The 13187-nt window shown below is 38.1% G+C and overlaps 1 protein-coding gene across 1 annotated transcript in view; it reads right to left on the reverse strand.

Annotated features, from left to right (window-relative positions):
• The window catches only part of EPAS1 (endothelial PAS domain protein 1), a 1067454-nt gene that overhangs the window by 236328 nt on the left and 817939 nt on the right, over positions 1 to 13187 (reverse strand). The gene's annotated exons all lie outside the window — the stretch shown is intronic.

The raw sequence follows: 13187 nt of genomic DNA on the forward strand, positions 1-13187 counted from the left end.
AAACCTAAATGTGGAAACAGAAACTAAGGTGCTTGATGAGTGTCAAGTCAGAAACAGTGTGCATTACTGCCGGCATTGCTAGCTATTACTTTATTTACTTGCCTTCCCTAGTTTAGTCCCAATAGGTGCGGACTTCTTTCAAGTGAGGCCCAACTTGTATTTGTACTGAATGGAGGCAATTTGGCCATGACACTGGGGAAATTACCATATCCTTTTCAAGTGGGGCACTGTAAAGTCAGAGCTGACAAACAAAAGAAAGAGAAGTATATCTGTGGAAGCAGGAATGGTTTTAGAACACTAACAATATTTCTACATTGAAAAGTTCTGTACTTAAAGTTTAGCTAAGATAGCTGAAGAGGTAGTTGTTGCACAAAATAAAGACGTATCAACAACAATAGGTGATGAGTTTTGAGCCGAATAAATTTTGGTGTTGCCACAACAATCAGTGGAGACGGTGCAAATGTCTAGCATGGCTACGTGGAAAGGTGGAAATGTATCAAATGCGGGAATAAGAGGGAAATGGAAATAAAGAACGCATCAGTACAGGAATCAAAAGTATACAAAACTGGATGTAATGTGGCATTTTATGGTTTTATTTTCAGAAATTTGGCGTGATTCTTCAAAGAAATGTTGAAGCCATTACGATTAGAATGAAGACCAATTACCCACACTGAAAATAACGGTATCTATGATGTAAGTTTTGAGACTCACGCTTTGCTAAAAAATGTTGAACTGTTATTTTTCTCCATGGGTAAATTTTGTTATGCAAGATTTTATCACACAGAAGAGACAATGAATTTTTGTTTTTTAATTCACAATTGTTACTATAGGTGTGCACCACTTAACGTCCTTCTACACAATGTCTAACTGCATTTACATCCATACTGTACTAAGAAGACATAAATGTGATCAGCCATTATGCAGATCGGATGTTAAGCAAAGCACACAATAAAGTGTAGGGTGCTCATTTAACGTCCACGCCACTTAACGTTCTATGTGATAAAAACTATCCCAGACTTTATGTTGCACATAAGTGTATTTCAGCAGAAGTTAAAACTGAACTATTATGATGTTCAAAACATAAAAACACTTTGGATCTTTTTGGATTTTACACATCTTGGAGTAGAATGACAATGTATATTTTGTAAAAAGAACAAACTAACCATTTACTAACCATATTACAAAAACTTTAAATCCATTTGGCACTCTCTATGGCAACCTAAAGTATGCTACTTTGGAAGGTAAAGATCTCTTGCTAATGCATTACTCACAAAAGAGACATGACAGTTATGGAGAGAGGGAGAGGGAGAGAGGCAGAGGTAATACCAAATCAAAATATATTAAATGATGTTGTAAATGTAAAACAGAAGGTAATTTCTGGTTTGGTTCTACATTTACACAGAATTAATTTTCTACAGAATACACAACTGTAGGAAGACAAGCAGTAAGATAAGTCTTACGATGTATATTTAACTGTGGGAAAGTACTGATGTTGAATCAGAAACATTTCATAGCCCCAGTAAAACTTAACGAATTTGGTACAGCCTATGATAATTTACGATTATCTAAATATTTTGCAAAGTGATCACTGGAAGAAGATGTAGAAGAGGTGCAAATGTCAAAGGAGGAATATATGTGTATATTGAACAGAGGGGTAGACAGGGACAGAGAGTGACAGAGTGAGAGAGAAAAAACAAACTAAAAAAGAGAAAAAGTAATTCTTCTAGTACATCTCTAAATGTTAGCAGGACAAAGAATAGTGTAAGAAGATAGTTAATTTTAGAATGGATGTTAAAGCAGAATGTCAAAATAATTTGCCTTGAAGATATAAGATGGATAAATCATTGTTAGAGAAAAGGAGTAGATGTTTTATGATGAGGGCACTTCCTGTGGGCTTTTGGAGTAGATGGAAATAGAAATGCTGCTATTTTGTGTGAACAAATGTAATATAAAGTGTTACAACAGGATAACTGTGGAATCAAACAGGGTTATGAATTATTGATTTGTGACTGAAAGATTAACATTTACAAATGTGCAATGTATATACATCCCTGAAAAGTGGGAAACAATGTGATTTATTTAAAGATTATGTAATGAGTAGTGATGCTATTTATACGTTGACTAACATATGTTGATCAAAAGTTGAAGAACAGGAAGAGAAAAAAAGGACAGGGCAGGGTATAATATAACTTATAAGTATTTTAGACAAAATGTACCCATTATGTAGTGGGGAATGTACAGTATACCCAGGTAAGCACATATCACATACAGAAGTAAAAACAACAAGACTTCAGGAGCCCAAACTTTATTTTAACTTGTAGCATTTCAATGTGAGGCCATCTTACAGTATAAAAGCATATATGATTAAATAAATTAAATAGGGAAAAAACAAATGCAGTTAAAAGATTCAGTAAGAAAAGAGATGTGTCAGATAAAGATACTTCCATTTGCATTCATTGTTTAATTCTACACAACTCAAAGTACCAAACATTACAATACACAAGCTTTCTTTACAAAGTTATATATGATTAAGTCCTTCCCCATTTATATTACCACAATGAACTTGTTCTAAATAGTTGATTTTGAACTATATGTTAAACTACATGTTAAACCACCACAATGCTACTTAAAATGACAAGCAATGCAACTTTCTACCATTCCTAATGTGGTGAAGATGTCCTTGCAGCCTCACTCTAAATTTTCTTTTCATTTCACCTATACTACAAAGGCTGCAGCAACAAATAACAACATAAGTTACAAGAATAGTTTGTAGGGGAAATATACATATATATTTCAACTCACTGATTTTGCTAAAGGTTTGAGGGGATAAACTGACAAATACAGAATGTTACACAGGGGAAGGTCCCATGCACGTAGATGGCTGAAAAGAAAATGTAGGTGTGGGGGGACAAATACTGTGGACATGTGAAAACATCATCTTTACTTGTATCTTTGAAATAAGAAAACAGCTAACTAAATACCTTATGCATAGGTGAATCTGAAAATAAAAAATTCCATCTCTTAAGTATTGAAATGAGGCTACTAGTTAAACATTAACAATGAGAGGCACTAAGGCACCAAGAGTTACTAAAATTTGGTTTCGTGAAATATTAATGACATGGAAAGAGTACACACAGGAGAAAAAAAATCACACCAAAATAATTTATACCCTTATTAATATATATTTTGGTACACTTAGAAGTCAGTTGTTAGATAATTATTTTTCATAGCAGAAGCACTGTTACAATTTTTTTAGAGAATTAGAAAGACTGGTTAATAAATGTTCTGGTGAGGAAACAGAAAATTGTTTAAAAAGAATGAAGATTCTAGAACTCAATAGCATGTGCATATTTCTTAAGCACTCAGATACAAGTAATACACTGTATGAAGTACATAAAGATCTGCATAAAAGTATAGATGAAAATTGATAATACTGTTGTCGAATGGATATGGGTCATTTGGAAGTAAAATTGTGAAAAATGTTGCAATAATAAGGTATGGGAGAAAGTGTCGTGAAAAATATAAAAATAACATTTTTATGATAACATGTAATATGTATTTATTTAATATTTCTTGAAATCCTTTTCCTTATATAATATGTTCTGAGAAACATTTTAGTGTAATTTTGTTTTGTGTGAAATTTAGGTTTGAAAGTATATATTCAACTTTGTATGACAATGAATATAATGTTCTTAAAATATCCCCTGCTCTGTTCAACAGTTTAACCTACAGTTGTAAGTTTCAAGGCGCTTGAAAGATACTGTGAAAACTGTACAAGCTGATATACAAGAACAAGAAGAAATTTATTTAAAAATATGTAGAGCGGTAAAGGAGACATAATCTTTTTACAACAGGATGTAAAGAAAAATCCTGAAATCAAAAGTGGACAAATCTCTGAAAGAAGTGACAGAAGAAAGCTCTCCTGAAGGTGCCAACAAAACAAATTGTTAAAATCAGAACAAAAACTACAGACAATGGTATTAACTAAGTGATTTAGTTAAATAATTTCAAATGATAACATATCTTTTTACATTGCATTCATGTGGAAAAAGAGGTGAACAGGAATTAAGTAACTTTAGACTGTTTTAATTAATCTTCTTTTGGCCTTTCCCGGTTAGGGGTCGCTACAGCGGATCACAACTGTCCACTCATGATTGGCAGTGAAGTTTTACAGTGTCAAGTTGCCAGCCCAGTGCCCAACCTACCACAGAAGGCACACACACACACACACACACACACACACACACACACACACACACACACACACACACACACACACACACACACACACACACACTCATGCGTAGGTCCAGTTTAGAGTATCCTATCCACCTACAGCATGTCTTTGGGATATGGGAGGAAACCGGAGCACCGAGAGGAAACCCACGTGAACACAGGGAGGACATGCAGACTCCACACAGAAGGCACCCCAGCCGAGGATCAAACTGGAGAACCTCTTGCTGTGAGCCGGCAATGCTAACCGCTGCACCGCCGTGGCCACTCAGACTGTTTTAATTAATACTGATTACAAATTATAAAAATTATTCATTTCAGTGTCAGAGGAATAATGGCATACATTTTAGAAGAAATAATATATGGGTTCAGTACAGGAAAATATGTAGGATATTCATGTTTACTCTTGATTTAATATATGTGAAACAATGATGAATTATCAAGAAGAATGACAGCTATGGATATTTGACTGTTTATGCAAATGTAAATGATTTCATACTGCTCAGAATTTTGCAGGACAGAGGTTTGGAACAAAATGTAGACACTTAATTCAGACTGTGTATATACATAATAATGTTAATTCTGTAATAAATGGATGAAGAGGTACAAAAAAGGTTATATTATGGGGTAAGTACGGTTTTTTGGACTGTTAGCAGATGTTGCAATTAAATGGTTAACTATAAAGTCATCTGTCTAGAGTTAGAAGATTCTACCTTAAGTTGCAATTCATTTTTTTTGGTATGTGACTAATACAGTATTATACCATGACCCCCGCAAAACGTGCACGCTGATTGGCCAGCGTGCACATTGTAAATCGAGTTATACTAATGGAAAAAGGTCCGGTCGCCTGGACTTTTTTCCATTAGTATAACTCTACTTTTAAAACACTGTCTCGCTATGTTAAATGGGTTTAACATAGCGAGACAGTTTAAAATAAGCAACGGAGATCTCCGTTGCTTATTTTAAAGCTGTCTCTATGCTAAACCCATTTAACATAGCGAGACAGGTTTTAAAAAGCAATGGAGAAAGCAAGATCTATGTTGCTTTTTTTACTGTTTCGCTATGTTAAATGGGTTTAACATAGCGAGACAGTTTTAAAATAAGCAACGGACATCTCCGTTGCTTATTTTAAAACTGTCTCGCTATGTTAAACCCATTTAACATAGCGAAAACAGTAAAAAAAAAGCAACGGAGATCTTGCTTTCTCCGTTGCTTTTGCCCACAGCTCTGATGTACTGCGCAGGCAAAAAACAGAAGTGACAAAATTAAGAGCGATTTTCCTTACAAGAGGATGGTTTACAAGTCAAAAATGAATACAGATGTATAGAAAATATGTTTATACAGATCTGCAACACATATTGCTGGATTCAATAAACTCTCTTTAGGCTCTGCACAGAGCCTACATGGAGTGTTTTCACATATGCAATACTGCTCATCCTGCTATGTATATTAAAGATGCGTGGTGCACATAAGTTAGGATTTGTGGCTCTCACCAGTGCTGCTGGCCAGAAACCTGTATGCTGAATGTGGATCATACCTCACAAACTTTCAGTGCAAGAAGTCTGGACAAAGACTAAACTAATAGGGGAACAAAGGGCAAGCCATTTCAGAGGTACAAAGAATTGACAATACATGAAAGTAGAAAGTCGTATGATACATATGTACAAATGTTTCAGGGTCAGGTCCTTTGAAAGCTCATTTAGCATTTCAAAGATGTTTTATTAGCAAAATGGTTCATGTGTCTGTTCTTTTATGGGTAGAGAAGCAAAGAAAAGTTACTGTTATGTCACAAACTAGAATGGATAGTTATTTTGAGAGGGTGCACAGTTGAGTTACTGCTATGACACATACAAGGATATGTTGTTCTTGCTACTGTCCTTGTTTTGCAACCTGTCTGTTGTTAGTGTTTCATATCTGTATCTTAAAGACATGCAGGTAGGCACGTGCGTGAATGGGTGTGGCTTCTTTGAAGGTTGGGTGTCGGGCTGGCAACTCGGCACCATAAAATCCACTGCCAATCATTAGCGGACCGGAATTCCGCTGTGGCAACGCCTAGCCAGGAAAAGCCGAAAGAGTTTGTACAGAACAATTAAAACATTTACAGAAATACAATACCTTATGTAATAAGCTTTTAGTGAGTTAACATTTAAACAGAATGTTACTAACCCTTTTGGAGGTTGGGTAAACTGAACATTTGCAGAAAAAGACATTTCTGGCAAATAAGCTCTTTGTAAGTAAGCATTAAACAAGTAGCTACTACCCCTTTGCAGGTTAGGTGGATCATTTTGCATGGAGAGAGTACAAGAAAATTGCATTATGGAAAGTATAGTACATTAGACAGCAGAGAGAAAATCAGTCCCTGGTAGGGTGAGACTGTTTTAGGTTGAGAAGAAGCAATAGAATTGGTAAATGGTTATGGTAAATGTGGGTGGCCACAGACTGACATATGAACAGGTGGACCATAGGGCCGCTGAAATGATCACCTCTACATGGAGGCATGCAGCTGCTGTTGCCCAAGACCAGAGGCTAACTGGGGGTGAGCCTGCTACGGAACCACCTCTCACCCCAAATGAAGAGTTTCTGGCAAATATTCTCCAACAGGACAGCTACAGTAGAGTGGACCACAGCATGTCATTAATATGGGCACCACACCTTTTGAGTCCCAGGAGGAGCTTCCAGGTAGGCTTTGTTACATGGCCAGTTGAATTCTGTTGTATAGTAAAACAATTGAAATAAAAGTTACTTCTGTGTCACATGTCTTTTTTTTTGGGGGGGGGGGATTGAAGACTGGTAAAGTGATAAGCTCAGTTTGGAGTTGCCAGCCACATTCTTGAATGTACAGTTAATGCAGATATAGAGGAGTACATGTATTACCCCCTGTCTTACTGTTAAATGTGATGATGATGCCCTTACCTCTTGCTTAACTTACTTCAGGACTGTCAGGAATCCAGAAACATATGCCTCCTGCAGATGGTAAGCCAAATAAATGTATGTCAGTACTGCAGATCAAATTAAAGAAATATCATAATGTGCCATTTTAGGCCTGTTGTGTGTATTGCTGTAGTGTCTGTAATAGTGGCAGTACTGTTAGTTGTTTAGCATATATTTCACCTAGCAGTGCAGGTATTAATGTGTGCCTGTATTTCTTACTTTTTATCACAGGTGATCATGACAGTGGTAGTGTGGGCCCTGTGCCATCTGATATCAGTGTCTCATAAGACACTGATGATGGTGGCAAAACTGAGGCACACTCTGGGGGTGCAGAGGTTGAATCTGACATAGAGGCTGACATCCAGACACCCCCTTCAGCTTCCAAGGACACAGCCAGTAGTCCTATGCCTAAGCAGTCCACTGAGCCCACAGATATTGGACAGGTGGAAGATGAGGACACTGAGTGGGGAAGTGTGGCTACTGTGGCTTCAGTGCCTGTTGAGTCTGGCCATACCCAAAGTGTTAGGAAGGTGCCATGCGGAAGGGTTGATTGGGGTGCTCGGAGAAGGCCCTCCTCCACCTTGTGCCGATTTCTCTTCCTGTGTCACTCAATGTATGTTTAAGGCCTTAATGGTGCCAAAGGCATGTTCATAAACACACTCCAGACAAATGCTCAAGGTTGTGGATGTGGCATTGGCTGATATGTGTGGCTTCCTCTAGCTTGTCACCAAGTCACTGGATCAGATGAATGACATATTGGAACAAGGGGTGTCTGTCATGGAACAAGCAGCGTCTGTGATGGAATGCCTACTGGGAGGGGAACGGCATCCTCGTGGGAGTAGGTAAGCCACAACATATGCTGGCAGCCAATGTGGCCATGCCTGATTATACTCTTGCAGTGGTATTACTTCCACTGGTCCACTGGTGAGTGTGCTGTCCACACCCATATGTGGCAGGCCATGGGGTCGTGGACCTAGCCATTCCCGTGAAGGCAGCATGTCCAGCAGATATCAGTCACATTCAAGTAGCAGCACTGCATCTGACCTTGGGAATGGAAGTGCCAGTTCTCGTGGTCAGGGTCGACAACAATAAACTGCCAACTCTAACATGCATGGCTAAATTCTGTCCAACATACCAAGACGTAGAGCTAGCACTGAGCTTGCCTGTGTTCATGTAGACTCTCACACACCACTTTCACATGGAAGACCCCTACAGACACACACAGAACAGTTACATGGTTCAGCGTGTCTCCTACCCTTCCTAATCACACACACTCACCGACCTTTTGTGTCAGCCTAGGCTACCTGCCCGTCCCACACAACACCAGGTGCAACTGATGACTGTGCCACATGCCTGTATTCTCTCTTTTGGATTCAGGGATACAAAAGCTTTGTGTCTGATGGACAGGGTGCATAGCTACAGTAGGGCCTTGTATATCTGCATTTCTGTTGTTGAACTGTTAATTATACCTGTCAGTTATATTTGTCTTGCCAAATTATACAGTGGGTAGCATCATCATGTCAGTACTTTCTAGTGTATTCTCTTGTAAGGGTTGTGAATTCAGGAATTGCAATGTGTATCATTACTTTCTAACTTTTCTCTTTAATGTTTTCCAGTACATATGTATGGTGCACATCATAAGACACGTCATCACATTCAGATCTCAGGATTGTATGACAGCACTGTGGTCAAACTTATCAGAACAGTAATAGAGTATAATGCTCTCTTTTGCATGAACCTCACCAGACACATGCAGCAGCTGGACAGACTACAGGGCTTTCTCATCAAGATAGCACAGAACCTACTAACCATGACATGATGTATGTGGCTAGATCAAAAGACATGTCACTGTCAACTGTCTGGTATCGCATTAAAGTTTAACTGTTATTCTACGTCTCTTAGTTTTGGTTTAAGCACTTGGGCTTCAGGTTAGTTGTTTTACATTAAGAAGGTTTGGAGTCTACACTTTTGTTGAAGAAGACGGAAGCCCCTCCCTTTCTGAGCTGGGAATTGCTGGCTGAAGGCTTATTGTGCCTGTTGTTTTAAGTGTCCTTGTTCTGATTTAAGCACTTGGGCTCCAAACTAGTTATTTTATATTAGGAAGGGCTGTGGTCTACACTGTTGTGGGAGTATTCTACTGAATTGCTGCATTATTTAAACTTTTTTTTTGATGTTGTGACTGTAATTTTCTGCACTTTGAATTTTGAGTACTTCTGCATTTTATAGCGTAGGCTAGCTTCAGGCTTGTTGAATCCAGGCTGTTTGGTATTATTTGAGCACTAAAACCAGCTATCTTATATTAAGATGGCCTGCCTGCACCCTTGTGGCAGAAGTATGCAGCCATGGTCCCATCTGAGTTGGGGATTGCAGGAATATGGCTCAGACTTGGGCTTTCTTTTTGTTTACTTTTTTAAAATCTTTTAACTTCGCTTGTATTTCAGTGTCGGGATTGGGCAGATTTGCAGTCAGTTTACCAGAGCTGCTCAGCAATTGCACTGTTGCCCTGTGAGCAAATCAGTTGTGCATTGCAAAGCACTGACACAGTTTTCTGCCTCTAGCCCTCCATAGAATTGCCATTTTCTGTTAGTCTTACAGCAAAACCTGGCCCCTATAGCCCACTCCCCACTATATATACCTGCTATAATGGACGGACAGTTTCCCACCATTTCTCCAGCCAGCCTGATTGACATGGGCATCCTGAGGCAATGTAGCAATTGCCTCATGTATACTGATAACCAGTTACTCTTAAAACAAATACATGTGAGAGATGTATCTATATTGTGAATTTTGAATAAATTACTTCATGTAACAAACCAGATATCAACAGGTTGCCATCACACACACACTTCACCTCTTGCGCATAACAAGCGCACAACACATAAACCAACATACATGGAGGTAGTTGCTGGAGCCTACCTAAAGATGAGACACCTCCTAAGTCAAACCTACTACACACACTGCAGACCCAACTGAATCCACTACGCATAATAATACACACAACAGTGTCTCAGACAATAAGCACCTAAGGCAAAACACCTCAAAACCAAATGTCTTGGTCATAGGCAACTCCATAGTAAGACACACAGATGCCCCCCTCACCTGGCTGGATAAGGAGAAGGTCAAGGTCAGCTGCCTGTCATGAGCCAGGATCTGTCAGATCATGCAGACACTGAAGTCTCTCAACAAGAAGTATGGTTATGACTCAGTCATAGTCCATGTTGGAGCAAATGGCTTGAGATGTACCTCAATGGACTATATAAAGACAGACATGACTGACCTCTCAGTGTCCCAGGCAGGTATGTCCCTATTCCTAAGTAGCATTCTAACTTAATCCAAGATGATGCCTCAATATAAACAAAAAATTACTGACTTCAACAATTAGCTTAGCTTCTGATTTCAATCCCGGGGATCCAGTATTTGTCAGCCTTGGAAGATATAGTTGACAGACCACGCTGCTTTGCCAGACATGGTCTTCATCTGTCACCTCTTGGCTTTCAGTTACTGGCAAATGTACTTGCCTTCCACATAGTGCCTTTTTTAGGCAATGTGATAACCACACAAATCCCACTGTAAAAATCCACTAGAGCCTAAACCAGAAACTGCACTCAGTGGAAGCACTTGGAAGATGCCGATGTCTGTGCAGTCACAGAGACATGGCTCAAGGCTGCAGAGAGCCCCCCAGCCCTGCAAGGCTACAATGCCTTCCACACATTCAGACTTCAAAACGAGCATGAAAGAACCTAACACAGAGGTGTATCCATCTTCATTAAAGACAAATGCACCTCAAGACTGGTCAAACAGTATGACTGCCTAGAGCTACTCCAACTATCTGTAGGTAAAACCCCCTTCCATATCATTGTCAGCTGTAGGTCTACCATCATGAACCAAGAGAACTACTCTGCCTACTACTTGAGTCACTCACTATACAGCCAAACACCTTGGTCATGGGTGATTTCAACTATCATTCCATCGACTGGGAGTCATATATGAGAACAAACATGCTCACCCTAAGTTTCCTGGACTTTGTTAATACAAATGTGCTGGAACAGATAGTCTGCACCCTCACAAGGGGCTTGAAGGTCTTAGGCTTAGTACTCACCAACATAGGGCTTCTCTGCACTACCAACTGTGTGTTGCCCTCCCTGGTTGATCATAATTCAGTCTAGTTCAAATTAATGATCATAGCTGCCCACTCCCCCCCCAAGAGCAGAAAAGATGGGGGTGGAGCCTGAATGGAATAACTGAAAACAGCATAATTCCACAGCTCCATAAACCTAGTATAAAATAGAGGAAATAATTACTTTTTTAACAAAAATATCCAGAGTTGGTTAATGAAAGTTAAAGATATACATATATATATATATATATATATATATATATATATATATATATATATATATATAAATTCGTAAACATTTTCTTGTCAAACTACATTGGAGACTTCCCCAACTTGCAGAGATAAATAACTCAAAGAATTCTCATTATGAAGTAGTACTACCTTACAAGAACTGTCACTGAAAATGGATGATTTTAAAGAGAACTTACAAAATCTCAAACAGAATTGTCAAACAAACAGATGTATTTAAGGAACTGCTTCAACAACATAAAATAAAATAACAAACATAGAAACTTCTTTGAATGATATCGAGGGAAGGCTCAAGGAAGAAGAAACCCAGAAGGGTTTTCTCCTCAAACAAAATACTTGGCTTCTCAATAAAGTGGATGTCCAAGAAAACAGGGAGAGAAGAACCAACATCAAAATTTTTGGGCTGCCTGAAAAAGTTGATGGTGAAGACATTATTTCATTTTTAATCTCACGGATTCCTGAAATTTTAGAACTAAAAGAAGTTGTCTCTAATGGCATCAAAAGGGCACACAGAGCCTTAGGAAAGCTAGCTTAAATCTTCTATACCACCAAGGACAATTGTAATAAAATTTTTATCCTATATGGGCAAAGAACTGGTACTAAAAACAGCCTGGAGGAAAAGACCTTTAAAATATAATCAAAGTTTAATCAGATTCGATAATGACTATTCTTCCAGAGTATTGGAACAGAGGAAAAAAGCTTGGCCATTATTGAAGGTACTTAAGCAAAATAACATTAAAACACAGCTTGTTTTTTCCTGCCCAAATTAAAATTTTATATTCAAATGAAATGAGAATTTTTAACAATTTAGAAGAAGCCTACTTATTTATCAGAAACAACAATATCGTACCTATTCCTGAAGATATGGCTTGGTCATCTCCTTTCTTGAAGAGAGACACTGACAAGAATTCCTGGGCTGATCATCAAAAAGAAAAACCAAAAAACTGAATCTAAAATTGCTGTTCCTACTAAATCTCTCAAAGCATCTACTTCAACTTGATTTGTGTCTGCTATATTAGCTCAAATGTAAGTTCTGCTTTATAATATATATATATATATATATATATATATATATATATATATATATATATATATATATATATATATATATATATATATATATATCTATATATATATATATATATATATATATATATAGGATCCGGACACATGCTCGACTAGCACATGTCCGAATCACAAACATCGAACACATACACGAAAGCACTTAACATCGACAAGCGCTTCCGTGTATGTGTGCCTGTTTCATAGAGTGGACTACAGTGCGGGTAAGGGAAAATTCCCTTTTCCCCACTATAGTGCGATCTCGGAGTGAGAATAATAAAGTGGAGGGGGTGTGGGGGGTGCAGGGGGGGTGAAGCCCCCCTGCAGAAATGTCGCTTTTTTTTTTTGAACTACACATACACAGAAGCGCTTTTCGATGTTAAGCGCTTTCGTGTATGTGTGTTCGATGTGTTGTGATTCGGACATATGCTAGTTGAGCATGTATGTATCCTAGACCCATATATATATATATATATATATATATATATATATATATATATATATGGGAAGAAGGGGAAGAGGGAAGGAAAGGGAGAGAAAAAAAGAAAAAAAAAATTATATTAGTAGAAAGATTTTTAATTTAAGATCAATGGTA

Source organism: Protopterus annectens, chromosome 1.part0 (assembly GCF_019279795.1).
Source record: "Protopterus annectens isolate FY-2018-M chromosome 1.part0, PAN1.0, whole genome shotgun sequence".
NCBI lineage: Eukaryota > Metazoa > Chordata > Ceratodontiformes > Protopteridae > Protopterus > Protopterus annectens.